The sequence below is a fragment of the Vitis riparia genome, unplaced genomic scaffold, assembly GCF_004353265.1.
Source record: "Vitis riparia cultivar Riparia Gloire de Montpellier isolate 1030 unplaced genomic scaffold, EGFV_Vit.rip_1.0 scaffold345_pilon_pilon, whole genome shotgun sequence".
Classification (NCBI taxonomy): Eukaryota; Viridiplantae; Streptophyta; class Magnoliopsida; order Vitales; family Vitaceae; genus Vitis; species Vitis riparia.
The window spans coordinates 234,522-256,549 of record NW_023269669.1 but is presented as its reverse complement, the minus strand read 5'-3'; the positions used below and the strand labels follow the sequence as shown (position 1 = coordinate 256,549).

Here is a 22,028-nt window from a genome sequence, read left to right as displayed (position 1 = left end):
ACCCAAATCATGTACAATGCAAGAGTTGCTATGCTAGAATGCTTATAAAGTATAATGCATGGATTAAAAATAAATAAAAGTGATCATTAAATGAAATATGTTACATCATGTCATGTTTTTAAGAACTTTATCCTAACAATTACTTGTATTGCATATGACTTGAATGCATTAGGACTTACACGAAATATTCAAGTCATGGGTTTCTTGCAAGTTGATGAGTTTATTTATGGACTTAGGTAATCCATTAGAAACCATAGTATAAAACCTCCTGATTGGTTGAATGACTTGTCTTGGTCATTGAGTTATGATTCTCATGGTGGGTGTACTAGTGTGTATGATTACACAATGAACATAACCAATAGATAGTCATGACTAATGGCTATAGGTTGTCATAATTGGCCCAAGCCACTATGTTGTATGCGTTCTCAACCTTGAGGGAATATTACCCTTAGTGTTGAGGTCATTAGTTACTTTAACCTATAGGTAAAATTCTAAAGTGAGCATACATTCCCCATGGATTGGGTGATTAATGGTTAAAGCATATGGCAATAAATCGTCTTAATATAGGCACCTTGATATCTCATGGGCTTAATATATCCTCTTTGGTGATCATAGGGATTTATAATCATAAATTTTATGGTTATAGTAATTCATTAAGTGGGATTTAACATATGTCATTTGTGGATAAGAGTATGTCAATTGACCATAATATAGGAGAATTTGAGACTCAAAGACAAAAGAAGTGATCATGAGAAGTTGACAACCACTACCTTGGTAGATTATGGTATCAACTTATGGGGAGCCTGCATGCAATAGATTATTGGTCGTAGACTTGATTTTTCTTACTTGATTTAATATCATATAATACTACAGTGCAATTAATCATCTTTAATGGAGTATTGAGTAAATTTCAAAATTAAATTTTGAGGAAGCTAGTATTTTTTTAAGAACCTTGGATTACTCTCTTCCCTTACCTTGAATCTCATAGGGTGCATGCACCTATCCTAAGGGCTCTCTAGATCTAACGTAACAAAAAATAATGGCTTCAAAAACCATTATAGAATAAAGATCTAGAGAAAAAGTGCTCATACCTGAATCTAGATGTTCCTTGATCAAATTCTTGTAGTGAAGAACATTCATAGAAAAACTAGAGAATTTCTCTTGTGTGATTCCCATGCACATGGCCTATGCACATTGCGTGCGATTCCCGTGCACACGGCCTATGTACATCCCATGCAGTTCTTGTGCATGTAGCCTATGTGATTCTAATGCACTTCTTGTACACCTAAGATCTTCTGCCCGATGACTCTTCCATGTGTCTAAGCACTGAGATGGTGGAGATCTCAAGGGTGGAGGCTAGGATTTTCTCTTTGAACTAAAAGAGAATGACAAGACATAGAAACCTTAACCTCTAAAGAGGTATTTATAGGCTTCCTACTAGGCTTAAGTGACTTAAGCCTACCATGGGTTTAGGTCACTTAATCTAACCCAAAAAATGTTGCTAATTGATTAATTAACCATACAAGGCCCTAATTAATCAATTAGCTCAATCCAAAGATACCACTCACATATCCTTATGCAATCTTGTGTAGTTACCAAAATGTCCTTATGACCAAAAGTGAACTAAAAACTTATCAAATCCTTATAAATAATGTCATCAAGGAATATGAGCTCAGAGGGGGGACCATTGGGACCCATAGGAGTACTGGCTCCCTTAGAATCAAATTATGAAATTGACTCAACATCCCACTATAGAGAGTCCACTGCACTCTAGTATTTTACGAATATTATAACGAGACACCAAGTGCTCGGGTCTATGACTTATTATCCATTGCATGCAGACTCCCCATGAAATGGTGTCTGTAATCAAACAAGGTAGTGTTATCACCTCTCAAAATTACCTCTCAAATCCTTGAGTTATAGATCTCACTTATTACGTGGTCAAATGACATAATCTAGCTCTAAAGAGTATATGTCAAATTCCACTAAAGGAATTACTATGGCCACGGATTTCATGATTACATGTCCTTTGGATCAACTAATGGGACACTCTGTCTCAATCCCATGAGATATCATGGTGCCTCTATTGAGAATAACCATTGCCACCAACCTCCATGAATAGTGACCCAATCCATAAGGATATATGATCATTTTAGGGCCTCATTCCTAAGTCAAAGCCTCCTATTGATTTTGACACAAACTTAATATCATCTCAAGGTTGAGAGTCCATGTAGTATAGTAGCTTGGTGAATCATGACAATTGATAGCCTTGTGTCCTAATTCATCGTAGGTCCTGTCTAGTGTGCATCACATACACTAATGCACTCATCATGGGAAACCCATCCCGACGACCAAGACAAGTCATCCCTCTAATTAGAAGGTAGTGCACTATAGTCTCTATTAGATGTCCCAAATCCATGAACCGATTGTGGACAACTTATCTAGTTACAAGGAACCCATGACTTGTAGCTTATGTGCAATTCCTAATATACCCAAGGCATGTACAATGAAAGAGACATGGGTTGAATGCTCAAATCAATGTCAATACACCAAAAGGACAGTTAAGTCTAACTTTCTTACATCATGTCTTGATTTTAGGGGCTCAATCCCAACAAACTCCCACTAGCCTCAAAACCATACTAGGAACTGTAGAAAGATTCTACTCCACAATCATATCACCTCATTGTACTATCTCACTATAAGGTAACACTTCCTCTTTATGTGTTTCCTCTTCTAGTGGTACTTCAGTTCTTTAGACTATAGCACCATCCCACTGTTATCACATAATAGCATCTTATATGATATAGTCAAGGGAACTACCCATATGCTAAAAGGCTTCCTTTGTTACTATAAAAGCAACAAAAACCACTTAAGAGTGTACACATATCTAGAAGTAGACCTAGGAGAGTCCTTAACAAACTAAAAGTCCAATTTCCCTATATGAAAGGATTACTAACTCTTTGCAAAGACTCAAACATATAATCCCTCGTTTTTTAAAGATACTAGAGTATATGTTTGACATCTGCCCAAAGCTCTAATCAGGAAATGAACTAATATCTACTCATTATTCTTATAGAAGAACAAATATCTGGTCTAACACATAGCATCGCATACTTAAGGTTATCCATTGTAGAGACATTGGATGTCGTCTTAATGCGGTCTCTCTCTACAGATGTGCAAAGACATTGATATTAAGAAATACAACTCCAAATCCAAAGAGTAACAAACCCTTCTTAGAGTTTTGCATCATGTACTTGACCAAATGCTCATCTATGTAGGTGACATGGAGCAATTTTCCTATTCTTGCAGTCCTAAAGGATCTTAACCCCAAGAATATATTGTGTATTTCTCTACATTTTCCTCTATAATATAGTAGACTACCAGATCTCGACTAATGACAATATTCCTGCATCATATCCAATAAGTAGATTTCCATCTACTTGGAAGATCTTAAAGCATCACCACGCTTCTTTGTGCCTTTTTATACACATAAGACCCCATGCTAAGAAAAATTTTGGTTGTTATATCTCATAAATGAGACACACTGCAATATATATGAGTAATCTGATGGATTTGAGTATGACCACTGTTAAAAAAGTTTTTCATAGTTGAAACAAAGTTTCAAACTATGACCTTTAGCTACAGTCTTAGCCACATAAAACTTGAGCTTTCTATTTACTCCTATGTTCCTCTTGTATACCAACTTACACTTATAGGTTTTATCCTTTTAGGTGCTTCTACAAGAACCCAAACAATGTTATAATACAAAGATTCTAATCACTTTTTCATAACTCCTTACCTTAAGTAAGAACAAACACTACTCATCACTTCATCATAATTTGTGGGATATAAACCTTCCACTATGATTAGGCACTGGTGTACTAGAAATCATAGGAATGGTATGTCTTAAACCCTCTAAATCCATAGTATCTTATGTAGTGTGGGACTATCTTCTAATATACCCTCCAATCTGTATCACTATTTGCCTTATTCCTTATCATATAGTCTTTAAAAAAAAAATATGACATTTGTGTCAACAAATATCTTCTGATGATCTTGACAATAAAGATAATAACCCAAAAATCCTTTTAAATATCCTTTAAACTGAAGAATTTGGGAAAAGATGAGAAACCTATCCATGATCTTACTATTTCCATCAAATTGTGATATCTTCTTTCCACCTCTCCATTTTGTAATAGAGACCCTAGTGTACACAACTTGCAAAATAATCCCATGCTACAACAAAAAGAATCAAACTTATTAACATATCATCTTGATTTAATCAAAGTGAATTGATATGTATACCCAATAGGTTATTCGATCCTGCCTTAAATTCAATGAATGTATCCAAGGAATCAGATTTCCCATGTACATATCTAAACCTAGAGTAATCATCACTAAAAGTGATGAAATACCCATACCCTCCCCATGCATGGACACTAAAAGTTGCATACATGTTAATATGCACTAACTTCAAACATTCCTCGGCTTTAGTCCTCTTGGTCATTTTACCATTTATACAAGATTCCTAGACTGGAAGATTTTCTAAAATCAAAGAGTTAAGACTTTACTAGTCTTTGGATCCTATTTAGATTGACCTAGGTCAAGAAACCAAATGTTTAATTAGTGTTAGGTTTAATCTTGAGATCTAACTATTCTCATCACTTGGCAAAGTGATAATGGAATACATATAAAAGAAGAAGATTTTACTTCCCACTAACTTTATGTTTGAAGCTAAGGTAAGTATAATCCTATCATTTAACCTTCTCACTTGTTGAATATCCTATAAGGACTTACAGATAGTGGGCTTGGAATCTATCCACCATAAATGGTGAAATCCACCACTTAATATTCAACGATGAGAAAATGATGTATACTTTTCTTTTTCTTTTAGGTAAACTATGCATTCCTTTTCTAGTGTCCTAAAAGGTCACAAAGGAATCAGTTACCCTTGAGCTTGCCCTTTTATTCCTTCTCTTGAACTTTCCTTATTTGGTATTGTTCTTTTTCTTCTTAAGAGAAGCACTTGAAAAACCTGACTTCTATATGAACACCTTATAATATTTTAGAATTCCCTTAGCCATCCTGAAGGAAAATGGCAAGGTCTCTAAGATCATATGAATATTGGTGTTCATAACAGTCCTAAGAGTAGCTTGTTAAAGCTAAGCTACCCTATCACCAAATAACTATTGCAAACTAGAAAGAGAATATTATAGTCTTTAGTAATAGACAAGTGTTGCTATTGTAACATATTATCTAAAGATCCAAGTATTAGACACTTGGCCTTTTGATCTATCTAATACCACCTCGATATACCACCTTTCCTTTTGCTAGGTTAGTTCATAAGGAATAGCTAGCTCTTCTTACTAGCTTCTATGCAACCAGTTACTACATCTAGAATAAAATTAATCCAATTGATTAGTTGGGCTTGGTTTATAGTGAGAAAGAGAGTGATAATAAAGCCAACATGATATTTGTAACAAAGAATATAACTAAGCATATGACATTAGTGAGCATTCAAGGCACTCGGTAATTAATTTAGCAAAAAAAATGTAATGTTCTCAAACTACATATCTTTTTGCAAGATGCCCTAATATTATAAGAATCAAGCCTACATGAGGCAGGTCATGACCTTATAATTAGTTAGAGAGCCTCTTAGATTGATCTCCCTATCTTAACCATAAAGGTATCTAAAAGCAATATTAACATACATTTATGTGGCCCATGGACTATGCAAATGGGACTATGTGGTGTAATTCTACCATTTATATCCATTGTCAAGTGTATAAACATTGTCCTTGAACTATCAATGTCACCAAGTAAAGAACTGTGGGGTTGGTCACTCCCACTATAGACATATATAGTCTTGTCCATGTGGACAATCCATATCTCTTGATTCTTAGGGCTAACCCACAATGGGGGTGGTGATGAACCCAAATCAAGATGTGCTCGATAATGAAGGCTGTTGACTTGCCTAAGACCCTCTCCCACTTAATCTTTTGAGATAAATAAAAGCATTTTAAAACCATTAGTAATTTCCTTGATGAATAAATTATCTATAAAAATTTCCAAAATTACCTTTTCCTAATTGGAAACCTAGTATCATAGGAGAATACCAACATGAAAAATTTTAAATTTCCATGAGAGTAATTTTCAAAAAGAATTTTGATAAAATATCCACTCTCAAAATTTTAAAATCTATTTTCATAATACTCTCCTTCTATGCACAATTCTCATCAATAAATATTTTGTTTAGAAAATGTTTCAAAAAAATTTATTTCTATCAAATTACTAAGCCTTTTAGTAATAATCTTTTAATGATAAATTATCTCTAATGGAAATTTCCACAATATTTATTTTCCAAATTGGAAATTCTTGTGTAATAAGAAAATTACCAATTTATGAGAGTTTGAATAATCTTGAGAGCACCTTATCCAAGAAAGGAACTTTTGCTTCTCTTATTAAAAAAAAATCCTATTAAGATTTACTTTCCTTACTCCTTACACTTTTCCAACATAATAAATATTTTTATGGAAATTTCATAATAATTTATTCCATTAAATACTACAAAAAATAGAACCTTTTAGTAATTCCTTAATTGATAAAATATTGTCTATGAAAAACTCCCAAAAATGTTTATTTCCAAAAAAGAATTAAACAATCCATTTTGGAAAGTATTTTCAAAATATTTTATATCTCCATTAAATATTAAAACTTTCCAAAGTTATTTTGGTAACTCTTCTTATCATAAATTCTCTATCATGAGATCTTCCAAATCCATTATTTATCTTTTAAACTAGGACTCCTGTGCTAAAAGAATTACTCTCTTATTTCTTATCATTCAACTATCCAAACAAAACGACTTCCTCCTTCTCTCTGGAGGGAGAGCCTAGAGGACCAACTATATAGGTATAGCTTTCCTTTTCTCACTAAGAAAGAACAACAAAACCTCCTAAAGTTTAATTAACAGATAGTTTTAAAGAAATAACAATCTTCTTAGTAACAACCAATTTAAATAAATAATTTTGGAAAATATCTTTTCATGAAAATTTACTAAGAATACTAAAAAACCTTTCTTTAGGTTCTAATACTTATTTTGGTAACCATTCTTAATAATAAATTATCTATCATGAATTTCCAAAATTAACTTATTTTCTTTAAACTGGAATCCTATGCAAAATAGGAAAAATACTATTTTATAAAGATTTGAAAAAATAAGAGTTTTTCCTTAAAAGAAAGATTTGAGAAAATTAAAATCTTTAAGAATTAATTTTATAAAGGGAATAAAGCTCATCAACCTTTTCCAACTTTTTTTTTTTTAAATAAAATTTCGTAACCATGACATTCCAATTTAAATAAGTTTTCTAATTTTGAAAAATATATGAAAATTTATTTCCAATTAAGAATACCAAAATATCTTGAGGCCACACATGTAATTAATCAAGAGCATATAATAAAAACAAGGGAATAAATAAATAGAAACTTTTCCTATGACATTTAGGGACCCTGTTGCATATTTAGTAATTAAAATTTGGATAAAATCCAAATTATAAAAAATATTCTTGCAACCAAAGATAGGGTTAATGAAAACTGAAAAGCCAAAAGGCCCAATTGACAACCAAATAAGCCAAAAAGGAGAGACCCAAAATTTAGCCCAAATAAGCAAAAAGATTTGGACCTGTAGGCAATCTCGTAGCAGCATCCTCTTTATGCAACATTACTTTGATTGGCCATATCTCCCTCATTTCAACTCCGAATTGTGAAGCGTTGGAATCCTGGCTTCTTAAGCTTCAAAACCATATGTAATTTTCCTTAAGAAACCTACTGGAAATAGTGGTGATTTTAGCTCAAAGTTGACGTCACTATTTTGCCATGCACTTTACATAGCCTTGCTTCAATCAATCATATCTCATTTCAACTTTGAATTGCAATATGCTTGAACCATTGGATTCATGACTTCCTAAGCTTTAAATATATATATATATATATACACTACAAGAAAAAAAGTGAAATAATGATGTTTTTTAAGCATCAAGAAAGGTAAAAGATGACGCTTCCTCGAAGTGTCATCTCTGCCCTTGTCATTAAATGTTACAATTAATAATGACACTTCCAAGAAGCACCATCTTTTATTAATGCTTTCAATGGCACTTTAAGAAGTATCATCCTTGAATAATTTCAGCAATGACACTTGTGAAAGTGTCATCTTTGAACATTTTTTTATTGAAATATTTTTTATAAAATTACCACTCTTAACACTTATGCGAATGCCTTCTTTGATTTAATCTTATTAATGACACTTTTAAAAATGTCTTCTTTGTTTCATGTTAATAATGATGCTTATAAAAGCGTCATCTTTGAACAATTTCTATTAAAAAAATAATATTTTGATTCAGTTATTAAAATAATTGATCTCTTATATAATTAAAAAAAACAATTACAACCAATAAAATAAAATCAAATTTAATTAATTAAAATATATCCAAATATTGATATACTTGAACCTAGTTTAAACAAGTAATGTAACCACCTATATATATTAATTACACATAAACTTGTTAATTATATCAAAATATTTCAATAAGAATTTCTAATTCTAACATAAGAACAAACATTGGTACCAAGACTACTAAAATAAACCATAATCTTTAAAAGCATAGTTCAACCTCCTAATGAGTTCACTATGTAATCTTCATGGTTTTTGACTTCGTCTTCTTTAACACAATGGTTTCTCTTCTTTTAGCAAACAAGCTTCCTTTGCAACCTATAAATAAAAATAAGGAAGAGTAGAAAACATCTAAATTATATATACATACAATAAACAATAAGCATAAATGAAATTATAACCTTCACAAAATTAATTTAGGTTATCAAGTTTGCTTACATGAATCCTCTTAGCCTCTTACATACATGGATTGTGTTCCTTTCAATTCATTATACGAAAAAAAAATTACATTATGAGGTATTTTCAAAATAAAATATAATAGATTATTCTAATGTAGATTAAAAGCTCTCCATTGTCATATCTATGTTGCACCTTTAGAGCAATTACTTCAAAAAATACCTCATAAAAGAATTCATCAAAGTAAAACTAGACATACAAAACATTTCATTAAGGAAACCAATGAGTTGAAACTAAATAAATAAATTCGTACTCTATCAACAAAATACCCTAAACTACAATTTCAACTAACATATTATGCTTTCCCCAAAATAAGGAAAAAATGTACTCAAATTTTTTTTAAAAGTTTGATTTTTTATTCAGCAACATGAAGAAATAAATTCTGTTTTTATGGGATAAAATATTGTATTTTTAGTATAAGTTAACAGTTAAATTAAATCTTTAATGAACTCATAGACTCTAAGTGAATAAATATGCATCAAACGCTTATTATAAAGCGTATATATGAGTTAGGGTTGCTCCATATGGACATTTAATGGTGAACTCTTAAAGCATTATTGAATACAAGAATAAGTCCTTTTATGCACAATAAAAAAAAAATACCAAGGTCCAAACATGATGAAAACCATTACGTTATTACTATGTTATTATTAAATTTTATTTTTAATTTCTTATATTTTTATTTATTTGACTAGTTTTTATTTTTTACTAGTTCCTTTGATTTTTTTTATTTTTTTTTATTTTGATAATAAGAGGAGATTGTAATTTACTAGATGAGGTATGATAAAAATCCTAAGATAGGAAGTATAAACTTATTTTTATATTTTATTTTAACAAAACCAAGAAACATGACATTGCTTGATTTAAGATATCATAAAAATCTCATGTAATTATAAAAGTAAATAATTAAATTATAAAGTTATAGTACAAATATAATTCTATCTTATTAGCACTTAACCCCTTACTCCTAGTTGTCACAATCATTACCTCGTACTCCTTGTTCTCATATAGAATGATAGCCTTTTTTTTTTTTTTCTTTTTGCTTTTTTCCTATATCCGTAATAAGAAGACCACTTTGTCTAATTAGTGCAACTCATTGCACTGAACAATATGAAGATATATTATTGACAAATATTGAAAGTTGGATCTCTTGTTTATTAATATTATAAACAAACATTTTAGAAAAGATAGAAAAAATCCAAACATGTTGAGAACACAAATTTATGATCCCATATATAGAATAGTCAAACTTTTGTATTTCCCTACTAGTATTAGTTGTGGTCAATAAGCCATCTAAAGTAACTTTTGGCAATAATTTGATTAATATTTAATATTTCAAACAAATGGAGAACAAGGGATAGTAAGAAGTCAAACCTTAACATGCACCTCTTCTATGTAGAGGCTACTAATAAGCAATTGAGGAGCAAAAGCTTTGTCCATTAAGGATCCCACACCAACCTTACTATCTGTACAATTTAGTTTCTATTACATTTTATATCTAATTTAAAAAATTCACAAGTTCAACTCACAATATCAACCAATTAAACAAATAGATTTTAGCATGTCCCAAAATAAACAAAATAATTGCCATGTGTAGTTTAATGTCAAACATGTGAAAAGGGCATGGCCACTATTTTAATTTCCCATTTAGTTAGCATTCTCACATGAATACCAAGCAAAATAGAATGACTATGAAAGTAAAAGCCATAATTTCAATAGGCAAGAATGCAAATCTAATTCTAAAAAACCTTATAATATTCTCACCTCTAAAAGATCAATTCCTGCCCCAATCAAACTTGATCCATTTAAGTTGTTATGGTGAGTAAAAATCTTTGATTTGGCGCAAGTTAAAAGTACAAATGTTAATAATTTTCTTATTAGCAATAGCTATATCTCCAACATGAACAAGTTTGTGTCCATTTACCTTAAAATTTTAATAAATAGTTTAATCCAAATTTTGCCAAATTCAGATTTATAAAAATAGTTTTTTAAGTAAAAGAAATGATCCATACATACTATTAAAATTCAGATTGATCGAGTACCTCATAATTCATGCTGAAGAGTTGATTCACTAGCTTACTTTAGAATATCTTCAACATTTTAGTTAATGAGAATCACATATGTAATTGAGAATTGCCAAATTCCCAAAAAGCAGCTACGAATCATGCTGCAAATGCTTCATCAATCCCATGAAAGTACATATCTAAGAAACATAAATTTTTTTTAAAAAAAAAAAAGAAAAAAAAGAATACAAGTTAAAGTATAATCCATGATTCTAGTTTGCTTAAATAGAATCCAAGTTCCAAGAGTTTCAATAGAAGTAGCTGATAGGAGGGAAACTCATTTCAAGCAAATGTCACATAATACATGCCTTTAAATTTGTACTATAGAGACATAAATCTCAAGGAAGCATTATAATCTAATTACCAAGAGGGAGAGTTCATGCCTCAAAATAGAGAATTCTAATGTAATTCATGTTATTAAATAAAATCAAATATATGAATAAAAGATTGACAAATCTTTTATATATGAAATATTTATAACCCTCTCAATCCAAAAATTAGTAGCAAAATAATCCTAATTGTAGTTGGCTTGATTAACTAAAAATAAAATAGAAAATTTAAAAAGAATAAATAATATATAAGATAAAAAAATTAAAAATTAAAAATCTTAAAAATGAAGAGGAATACTAGAAAACAGGAAATTATATAGGATATTGTGGACCTGCTTGGGGGCCTACAAACATGTTGCAAGGATTCCTATTGTTGCTAAAACTCTTCATGGACTAGGCTGCAATACCTATCATTCCAAATAGTGATATTAAATTTCTTCATAAAAATTTAGAAAAAAAAATTGGAGAAGAAAAAGTCAATAACCCCAAGCAACTATATGATGTCAGCTTGCAATGTGAGTGAAAGCTTTACTTCCTCTTTTTTCCAAACCTAAAAACTAAGATGATTAACAAGTTCATTAAGAAGAGGGTCCATATGTTATCTATTATAATTGGTTGAGAGGGAAAGGAATGTTGAAAAACTTAATGGTACATGTCTCATGTCAATCTTTCATATTTCTCTAATCTTTTTTCCTATACAAATAGAGGCATGGTATTAGAGTTTGTATTGGTGGAAAGCCAAAAAAAAAAATGTTCATGGTTTTTTTTTGTTTATAGATAGGTGTTTTTTCATATACCACACATGAGAGAGGCTATTGGAGAACAACCTCTTGGGAAATTTGATTATCACATCTTAAAGTTTGAAGACATGGTTGGTCTAAATTCAAGAAACAAAACCCATAGTTTGAAAATTCAAAATGTGAATATGAGAACAATTATTAGTAGTATTTGAGACAATTAATCTCTATTTATTCCATAAGTTTACATACATAACCTATCAATTGATTGGTTACTCATGCTACCAATAAGAACCATTAACCCAATTTATTTAAAATATTTGCATCCCAACCTGTCAAGATTTGGAACTTAATCCCAAAGAAAGTAGGCCCTTTCAATAATAGATAAAAATTTTAAGTTCACATGTTTAATGGGCTCTATTGCTCAAAAGTGAAGCATAAGTCACCATATCCTTGAAATTCAATAACCAAAATTTGATGAGTTCTAAAAGAATTATTTTTCAAAAATTTTACTTCACCATGAAAATTTTCAAATAATACCAATATGGAAACTATATTCCAAAGGATATAAATAAAAAATATATATGGATTCAAATATAGTAAGAACAAGGGTTAAGAAATCAACCCCAGAAATAGTTCATTCAAAACAAAAAAATTTCAGCATAGTTGTCTTCACCTATACCAATAGATTTAAATTTTCATATAAATTTGATCCAATATTGAATCAAATTGGGAATTGTATCATTTAAAAAATAATAGAAAATACTAGAATTTTTCTGTTTTGCATAAAATCCAAAAACCTCTCTAACCTATTGAAAAGTCTTAAAAAATGCACCCTGTTTTAGGTTTTTCAATCTGGCAGGACTGTCAGCGAAAGAGTTTAGTTACTAAAGATGATAATATAGTCATTTTAGCACAACATTATCACCAAGTGTACTTTGATAACCCAAATACATTTTCCTTTAGTGTCTCAGATATTTACATATCATGTGTAAAACGTGATCAAGATACACTAGAAGATATTGTCAAATCTAAGTTATATTTTACACAAAATTTATCTATTTAGCTCATTTAACTATGAAATACATGAAGCAAGAAAAGCCTAAAATAAAAATAAAAATGAGACTTCCAACAAAGAGTACTTAAGCAAAAGAGTTAAAGAGTTGCAAGAATTAGTGCTAGACTATAAGGTGCAATATCCTATTAGTGATACCAAACCATTTATATCCATGTTTACATGTCATTAAGTCTAAGCTACAAATGACAAGAAAACAATACTTGTCAATATTCATTTCCCTTGCCATTCTCACTTCATCTAAGAATGACTTCATAAATTGACAATTTGAGCCAGGATTTTTCTTTCCCTATGAATTAGACAGTTGCATGCTATGCTTATTTAACCAATGCTTCCAGTAGCAATCATATTCCCATTATAAGATGTCATTTCTCAAGATAAAGACTACTGAAATATATAAGTTGATTTAAAGAAATAAATACATTTCTAGATAGAAAAATCTTGATTCAATAAAAAAACTTAAGCAACTCCAAATAGCACAATTGCATGAAGAAAAACAAAAATATAGTTTGGGAATTTTTTTAATTTTTTTAGTATTTTTAGGAAGTTATTATGGTTAATAAATAACAATAAGGACGTTGTGAATACACCAAATCTTCCACCAACAAAAACTACATGTATAAAAAATTTTCTATGTCAAATAGAAATTGCAACTAGAGTAGTAGAAAATTAGTGAAAAGGAAGAAAGATGTTCTACTCAGACCATAACAGCATGTGATCTTTACATTAGTGATGACATAAGCAAGGTAAAGGATAACAAACACAAGGAAATAAAACCATAACAAGCATTAGTTTATGCTATAATCAAACTAATGACCGCTAAACATTGCATCCTACCTAACCAAATGAAAATGGGAATTTATTTCCTATTCCTAATGGCACTGTAGCAATTGGTGGTGGTTGAGGCAATTTAAGATGAGAAACTACTCTAAGCTAGTTAGTTGTACCATTCTCACCTGCAACCTTGTAATTTTAAATTATCTTGTATAACATAACAAATAAACCAAAAATTTTAAGGTTGCATTGTGCAAAAATTGTAAGTGATCTAGAAAAGTAAAGGTATCCCAAGGGTAACTTTTATTATTTAACAAATGAGGCAGTCACTGTTATTCTCAATCTTTTCTAAACTTTGGAGGCTAAAATATCTCTACTATGCTTGAGCTTCCAAAAGACGAGGCCCTGATTTTGAATCAAAAACCTACTTTAGATGCTTATAAATCAACTAGTTAAAAATGGGCCCTTCCTAATTAAATAACACAAACAAGGAGAAAAAAAAAAATTATGAGAGATGCCATGGAAGGGGCCTGATGGATGGCTTAGGGCAAAGAACTGGGTCTCTTTTCTTTATTATAGGAGCAGAGCGCCTCATCCTTTACAAGATGCCAAATGCAACTCAATCATTTTTTGTTATCTTATCTTGTTATTAATAACTGTTCTCTACAACATATCCAAAAAATGATTTCTTGGAAAAATTCAAGTGAATTTTTTTATAAAAATAATGATAATGATAAATAATAGAGAAAAAAACAAATCGACACCACTTAAAAATGATTTGTTCTCTAGTACAAATCTGAAAAAAAAAAATGATTTCTTAGAAAAATTCAAGTTCAAGAAAAAAATAATAATAATGATAATGATAAATAACATTAAAAAAAAAAAAAAACAAATCAACACTAGTTAGAAATAATTTATGTTTTCTCCAAATCAAAAACTAAAAATAAAATAGAAAATAAAATAAAAAAGCAAAAAAGAAACCTCTTTTCGGTGTTCTCACGATACAATTGTGTAGCCTTGGTGAGATCGAGCTCGTTGGAAGCAGCCCCACCAAGATCTTGCAATTTCTTTGGTAATCAAAGAGATGACGTGATGAATGGAGGACTAGAAAAAGGAATTGAAGAAAGGACATGATGAATGGAGGATGGGAGAGAGGAAGATAGCGGTGCAGAAGGTAAAGGCATTGGGAGGGGAGTCGCCTTCCGTGGCAATGGTGGTGGGTTGCCAATGTGGGTATGTGCCCTAAGTTTTTTTATGGCTATCAGGGTTTGAGGGTTTCAAAGAAACAAGGGATTTATATAGGAAAAAATAACATGGCTCTTCTAACAAGTGTCAAGGTTGTTCATAACACAAGCTCCTACCATGACGCTCTTAAAAGCGCTAAGGAATAGACACCAAATAATAAAAATGTCATTATAATATTTAAAAAGCGTTGTTGTTCCTAAAACGCCAATATTAACCCATTTTTTCTTTAAATATTGACGCTTTTAATAAGCGCCAAGATATGAAGCATCATTATATTAGTTTTAAAAATGTCATTATAATATTTAAAAAGCGTTGTTGTTCCTAAAACACCAATATTAACCCATTTTTTCTTTAAATATTGACACTTTTAATAAGCGTCAAGATATGAAGCGTCATTATATTAGTTTTTTGTAGTAGTGATATATATATATATATATATATATATATGTGTGTGTGTGTGTGTGTGTATGTGGTTTGCACTAGGAAACTATTTAGAGATAATCACAATTTTGAGTTAATGTTGATAACATTGTGCTGCCAAGCATCTCAAACAAAGAACTTCCAAGAATGCTTCTTTTTTCTTTAACCACCATAGAATCTCAAAAAGAACCTTCAAAAAAATAGATAAATACAAAAAATTGAAATTTTTACAATAATAAAAATTCCTATGCTCCCATAAAGGAGCTTACAACCCCCATCTAGAGAATCAAAAGGCATAGATCATATTCATTCATTCAATATATGAATAATTAATAAAATTAATTCATCCCCTAGGGCCATGGGATGAAAAAGAATTACCTTGCAAAACATAGTTAACAACCTAGAACAAATTTAGCACACCCTAAAATAGATCTAACATGCTAGAACCTACCCTAAGGCTCTAATACCAGTTGTTAGGAACCCACGATTACTCTGTTCCCATGCCTTAGATCTCATAGGGTGCATGCATCTATCCTAAAGGCTCTTTATATCTAACACAATGGAAAATAATGGCTTCAAAAACCATTATAGAATAAAGATCTAGAGAAAAAGTGCTCATACTTGAATCTAGATGTTTTCTTATCAATTCCTTGGGGCAACGAACATGCCTAGAAAAACTAGATAATCTCTTCTTGTGCTACTACACACATGTGTGTCCCATGCAATCCTTGTGCACGTGGCCTATACGCATCACATGCTATTCCTATGCATGCGGCCTGTGTGCATCTTATGCATGTGGCCTATGTGATTCCAATGCGCTTCTTGTACAACACACAAGATCTTCCACCCGATGACTCTTCCTTATGTCTAAGGACTGAGATGGTGGATATATCAAGGGTGGAAGCTAGGGTTTTCACTTTGGACTGAAAGGGAGAATGGAAAGACATGGAAACCCTAACCCCTAAAGGGGTATTTATAGTCTTCCTATTAGGCTTGAGTGACTTAAATCCACCATGGCCTTGGGTCACTTAATCTAGCCCAAAAAAGGTTGTAAGAAACATGAGTTGAATGCTCAAATCAATGTTAATACACCTAAAGGATAATAAAGGGATAATTAAGTCTAACTTTTCTACATCATGTCTTGCTTTTAGGGGCTCAATCCCAATAGTATTTTCTTACCGGTCCCAATGGTCCTCGTTCGAGCTCATGCAACTTTGGTGGCACTTGACTTAAAGTAGTTCTATTTTTATTTAATTATAACTATGTATGAAAGTGAATATAAGTGCTTTTACATGACCACAAGGTTATACAAGTGCTTTTATAGTTAAGTGGCTTATCGTTTCTTCATAGGCTATTTAATTATTATAGCTCATTAGGTCAATGAATTAAATAAAGCCCATTAGGGCTAGATTAAGTGACCTAAGCCCATAGGATGGGTCTAAGTCACTTAAACCTAGTTATAAGTCTATATAAACCCTTTTAAGGTTAAGGGTTAGACTATTCCAAGATCTTCCATTCATAGAAGAAAACCCTTAACTACTCTTAAGGAGAGAAGACCACACTTCTCTTTGTGCCAAGATCCGTGAGAGAGAGCCATAAGTTGAAAGATCTATTAGTCTTCAAGAGTTTCTACAACTACTAGAAAGAGATTTGAAGGCATTCAAATCAAAGGTATGTCTTTTGATTTGTGCTCAAACTATGTGATTTTCTATTGATAAAACATGTTATTTTCACATAAAAGAGAGCACAAATTAATTATTTTAGCTTATGTTATTGCAAAAGTTCTATTTTGGTTGCTAATGTGAATTTTGAGTGTTTTATGTAGCAAAACAAGGTTTGAAAACACATTTGGAGGATTAAATAAGGAAAGGGAAGGATAAAGGAGAATAAGGCATCAAAGAAAGGTTTTGATAAGAATAAGAGTTCTATTAAAATGGAAGATCTCATATCTCTATGATTTCAATACAATTAAAGATGTATCAATTTCAATCATGGTTTAAGGAAAGAGCTTATGACAAATTCAATGCAAGGGAATACATCAGTTTGGGTATCAAAATGGTTCTATACAAGGGAGGAGAAGTTGCTAAAGATTCTTAGTGTGTAGTTGTGTCAAAATTCACAATGTGGTATCAGAATGCAGAAGTTGATAAAGATTCTTAATGTATAGCTTTGTCGAAATTCATAATGTGGTATCGAAATGAATTTTGATACCACAACTTCCAGATTTGATATATTGTTGTAAAAACTTGATTTTTTTAGCTTTGTTTTATAATTTTCACTTCATGGTTATTTTAAGTAGCTTTCACCATTGATGTTTAGTTGGATTGATGAGGTGGCATTGTAAGATCTTGTCACATAGACATGGTGTTAGTATAAATAGGTGATTGATAGTTGTAGTAGACATCTTGAATCTTTTGATTTTTGATCATTTGACTCAATGTTTACTTTGAATTTGAATTTTACTTTTTCCTCCACTTTTTCATATCATTTCCTATCACATTCCCATCAACCAAACATGATAATGAAGCTCAAATTCTTCATGATTGGGAGCTAAATCTCTTCACATCTGGAGGAGCATCATTGTAAAGTGAAGATCAAGTGAAGAGTGTATTTCTCTATAGTAAATCTCGTTTCTTATCTCTTAATTTGTGGTTTTTCATCTTTTTAGATTGAAATTCTTCTAAATACTTCTATAGATCTACCATAAATAATGTTTGAGAATTTAATGAATGCTCTTTACATGTTTGATTAATTGTTATTGGTTGGAGCACCTATGTTTAAATTTATGAGGAGACTTAGGAATGAATATGGACTTAAAACTCCAAAAATAAGAATTTAATGACGTGAAATTGAATTCACCACAGTAGGAATCCTATTCCAACTTTATCAAATCGGAAGATGTCCTTCTAGATATGATTTCATTTCATTTTCTTCACCGATTTTAGTTTTTATTTGTATCCATTTTATGCTATGTTTCCATATTATTTTCCACAATTCAGTCCATTTTTTGTGTTTGATCTTATTCATCATGAATCAAACACCCAAGCAATAGCATAGGAAGACAAATCAAACACATCATGTCAAAAAAGGCTAATATCTTTATACTATAAAAGCTACAATACTATTTTGTTGTTTATTTTTATATTATTAAATATTTACTAAAGTGCCATTACTTTTCTATCATAGGTTGGGACAGTGGTAAACATAATAAAATGAAAGGTTGAATGATTCATAGGATGATGGCAAGGTAAATTGTTGCCACTATGCCACTCGTCCCAGCCTCTACCATTTTTTTTCACCAAAAAAGCAAGAACAACTCACAATTTATTTGTTTGTTTGTTTTTTAAGGATTCAAATCATGAAAATCTCTCTCATATCAACAACAAATCTAAAAAAAAATTCAAAAAAAGGAAAGGAGAATAAAACTGGAGCAATACTCCTACCATAAAAAAATAACAAGGGAGATTTTATAGTTTTAGTGAAATTTAGAGAGCTAAATTATCTTTTATTTTTTTACAAAATGTATTATGTTCCAAAGAATAATTATTCTTAAATAAATACTTATTACCATAAAAATGGTATTTGAATTATTTAACAACTTTCAAATATTTGGATAATTTTTTTAGATATATTGAATAAAATTTTTAAAGATAATTAAAAATTTTCAAGTGATTTTTTGGAAGTGTTTTTACAAGAATCACCTATCAAATTTACTCTATAAAAACACTATAAGTGATTTTTAACAATACAAATGATTTTTAAAATTTTTAAAAGTTTTTCCAAACATTTTATTTTTCTTAAAGAAACAAAAAATACAATTTTTAGGCTTTTTTTTTTTTTTTTTTTTGAAAAAAACACTTTTAAACAAACTCAAAGTATTTCACTTTGATGTGCTTTCAGTGGAAGGCTTCTCTCTAAAAATATTTTTAGGAAAATCATCTATTAAAAGTAAATAATTATTTCTTATTTGACAAGTCTTTTTCCAAAAATTTTAAGAAATAAACAAAAAAAAAAAAACAAACAAACTATTAATTCTATTTAAATAGAATTTTTTAAACACAATATTTCCTAAACTTTCAAAAAACTAAAATAATAATCCTATTTAAATGATATTTTTAACTTCTATAATTAGAAATAACTAAGTGTTCAATTTTTAAAAATCCTTTTCATAATATAAATAGGCCCTAGACCTCTAATCCGGGTAAGCAAACAACACCTTGGATCTTATTCCTTAATTTCTTATACATACATATAAATATATATATAAAATAAAAAATTTATATCTAAATCCCATATATTTAGTAAATATTAATACTCACATTATACAAAACAAAACCTTCTCCCAAAGATTCTTTAATATACAAAACACTACCATGTCAATAACGAATATTTTTTGTTCTTTATTAAAATATAAAAGATAACAACTGGAATTGCACTTTACTTCATGGAATTATTCTAAACAAAAAAACATTTAAGAAAAGAAAAAATAAAAAGAGAAAGAAATAAAAAAGGTAAGAAGATAAATATTAGAATTGTAGTAGAAAAGTGCTTTATTTATGTATTTTTATATAATTTACACAATAATTAAAAAAAAAAAGAATAATAAAAAAAAGTCTATCATATTGACTTGATTTTTGCAAGTAGAAAACAAACAAATTATTTTCAAAATTATTTTTACTTTTTGAGAATATAAAACTATTTTTGGAAATCAAAATAAAAATCCAACCCTTTTTTTAAAAAATAAAAATAAAAAGCATACAAGACTTTAAAAATATTTTTACCTAATTTTAATTTTGAGTATAATTATAAAGTGAAAATAGTTAAATATAACTGTTATAAAATAAAATATATTCAACTAAAAAAATATTTTCTTAGAATTTTTATCGAATAATTAAAATCAACATAAACAGAAAAGAAAATCCACTATTAGCTAGCGTTCGCGGGCCTTGCTAGTGATGAAAGCCTAGTTATCTTAGAAATGGCAATTCGGATACTGCAAAATGATAGTGGAACAGAAAATATGTCGTGTGACAGTTGGGGCCATGGACACCACCTAAAAGGCAAGCTAGAAGCACGTAACAGAATGGGTAGCAAGAACAGCTTGAAAAGGCAAGCTAGATATAACATGTAATATGTGGGCGACAGCCGCACGATTGGAAAAGGAAAGTTAAAAATAGAATGTAAATAGGTAGGGTGATATATACTACCTGAAAATGCACAACGACCCTATAAACTAAGAACCGAGGTTATCCCTCAAATGATATCTATGCTTCTTATGCACTAAATATGAAATGAGAAATACAAAGAGAGGGATCAATTTTTCTTCTTCTTTACTGATTTTATGTTCCAACTGTACAACATAAGCAATTTCTTCAATAATTAATACAAATAAATGATGAATTCATCTAACAAGCTATTGACTACAACATCCTTCCCTCTTTCATTCTCTCGTCTTATTTCCATTGTTATTAAGAAAGAATAAAATAATTACTATATTATATTTCATTCTTTGAGCATTGGATTTGTTGTGCTAGAGGAATTTTATTGTAAATAAAGTTAGTTTAAGAATAGAAAGATAAAATAATCAACATAATGATACAAGAAGTTTTAATGTAGCTCAACTAATTATACTTATATTCACGAATGAGAGAGAATCTTCCACTATATTATAAAGAATATTACAAAGAACGAAATTAGATACAACTATTAGGTTCATAAAACATTCCATATTTCCCCACTTCTTGTATCCATTACCTCAACCACAAGTCCCTTCATTTCATTGGGTGTCTCTTATTCTTTCTCACATCTCTATCATTCACTCCATATAGTTTCTATAAACACATTTCTATCTAATAAAATTTTCCTCTCATAACCTAAAATAATTATAGAGATATTCCTAATAACTTTCCTTATTTTATAAGAAAATCTAATATTACAATAATATATCAACATAGGAAATATTCTATAGAATATTCTTAAAATATATATATATATATATATATATATATATATATATATATATACTAATTAGGAATTTGAGACACTTTCCAATAATCTCCTCCTATGAGCAAATTTCATTAAGTCAATATTTCATCTCTCCATGATACACTCTTTTTGTATCACATGCACCCCAATGAGAGAGCAATTGACTCTACCTTTAACTAGAATTCCTTTTGTCTTCAGCTTGAGTGCTATGTAATCTTTTACAAAATCTTTAACTACTCCACCTTTAATTGGAATTCCTTTTGTTTTCATCTTGTGTGCTCTGTAATATTTTGCGAAATCTTCAACCCAAGCTCCAATATCAATATGTTATATATGGCGAAGATTTGATACTAATTTGTTTGTTCAAGAACATAAAAATAAAACAATCATGCACATGGTACACGATGTCTTAAAGGAGAAACAACTTTCATTTCGTTAGGTGTTGAAGCATAGATATTGTTTAGATAGGTTCATTATACTTAAGGGGTGTTCAAATGA

General features: G+C 30.1%; 1 long non-coding RNA gene across 1 annotated transcript; it reads right to left on the bottom strand.

Moving 5' to 3' along the window:
* Positions 1–8,467: 8,467 nt before the first annotated feature.
* On the bottom strand, positions 8,468–15,163 carry LOC117909767. Its single transcript, XR_004650442.1, has 2 exons — positions 14,862–15,163; positions 8,468–8,764 (listed from the first exon to the last, which is right to left on the bottom strand). It is a non-coding gene; the product is annotated as an uncharacterized LOC117909767 (long non-coding RNA).
* Between the last annotated feature and the right edge of the window lie 6,865 nt (positions 15,164–22,028).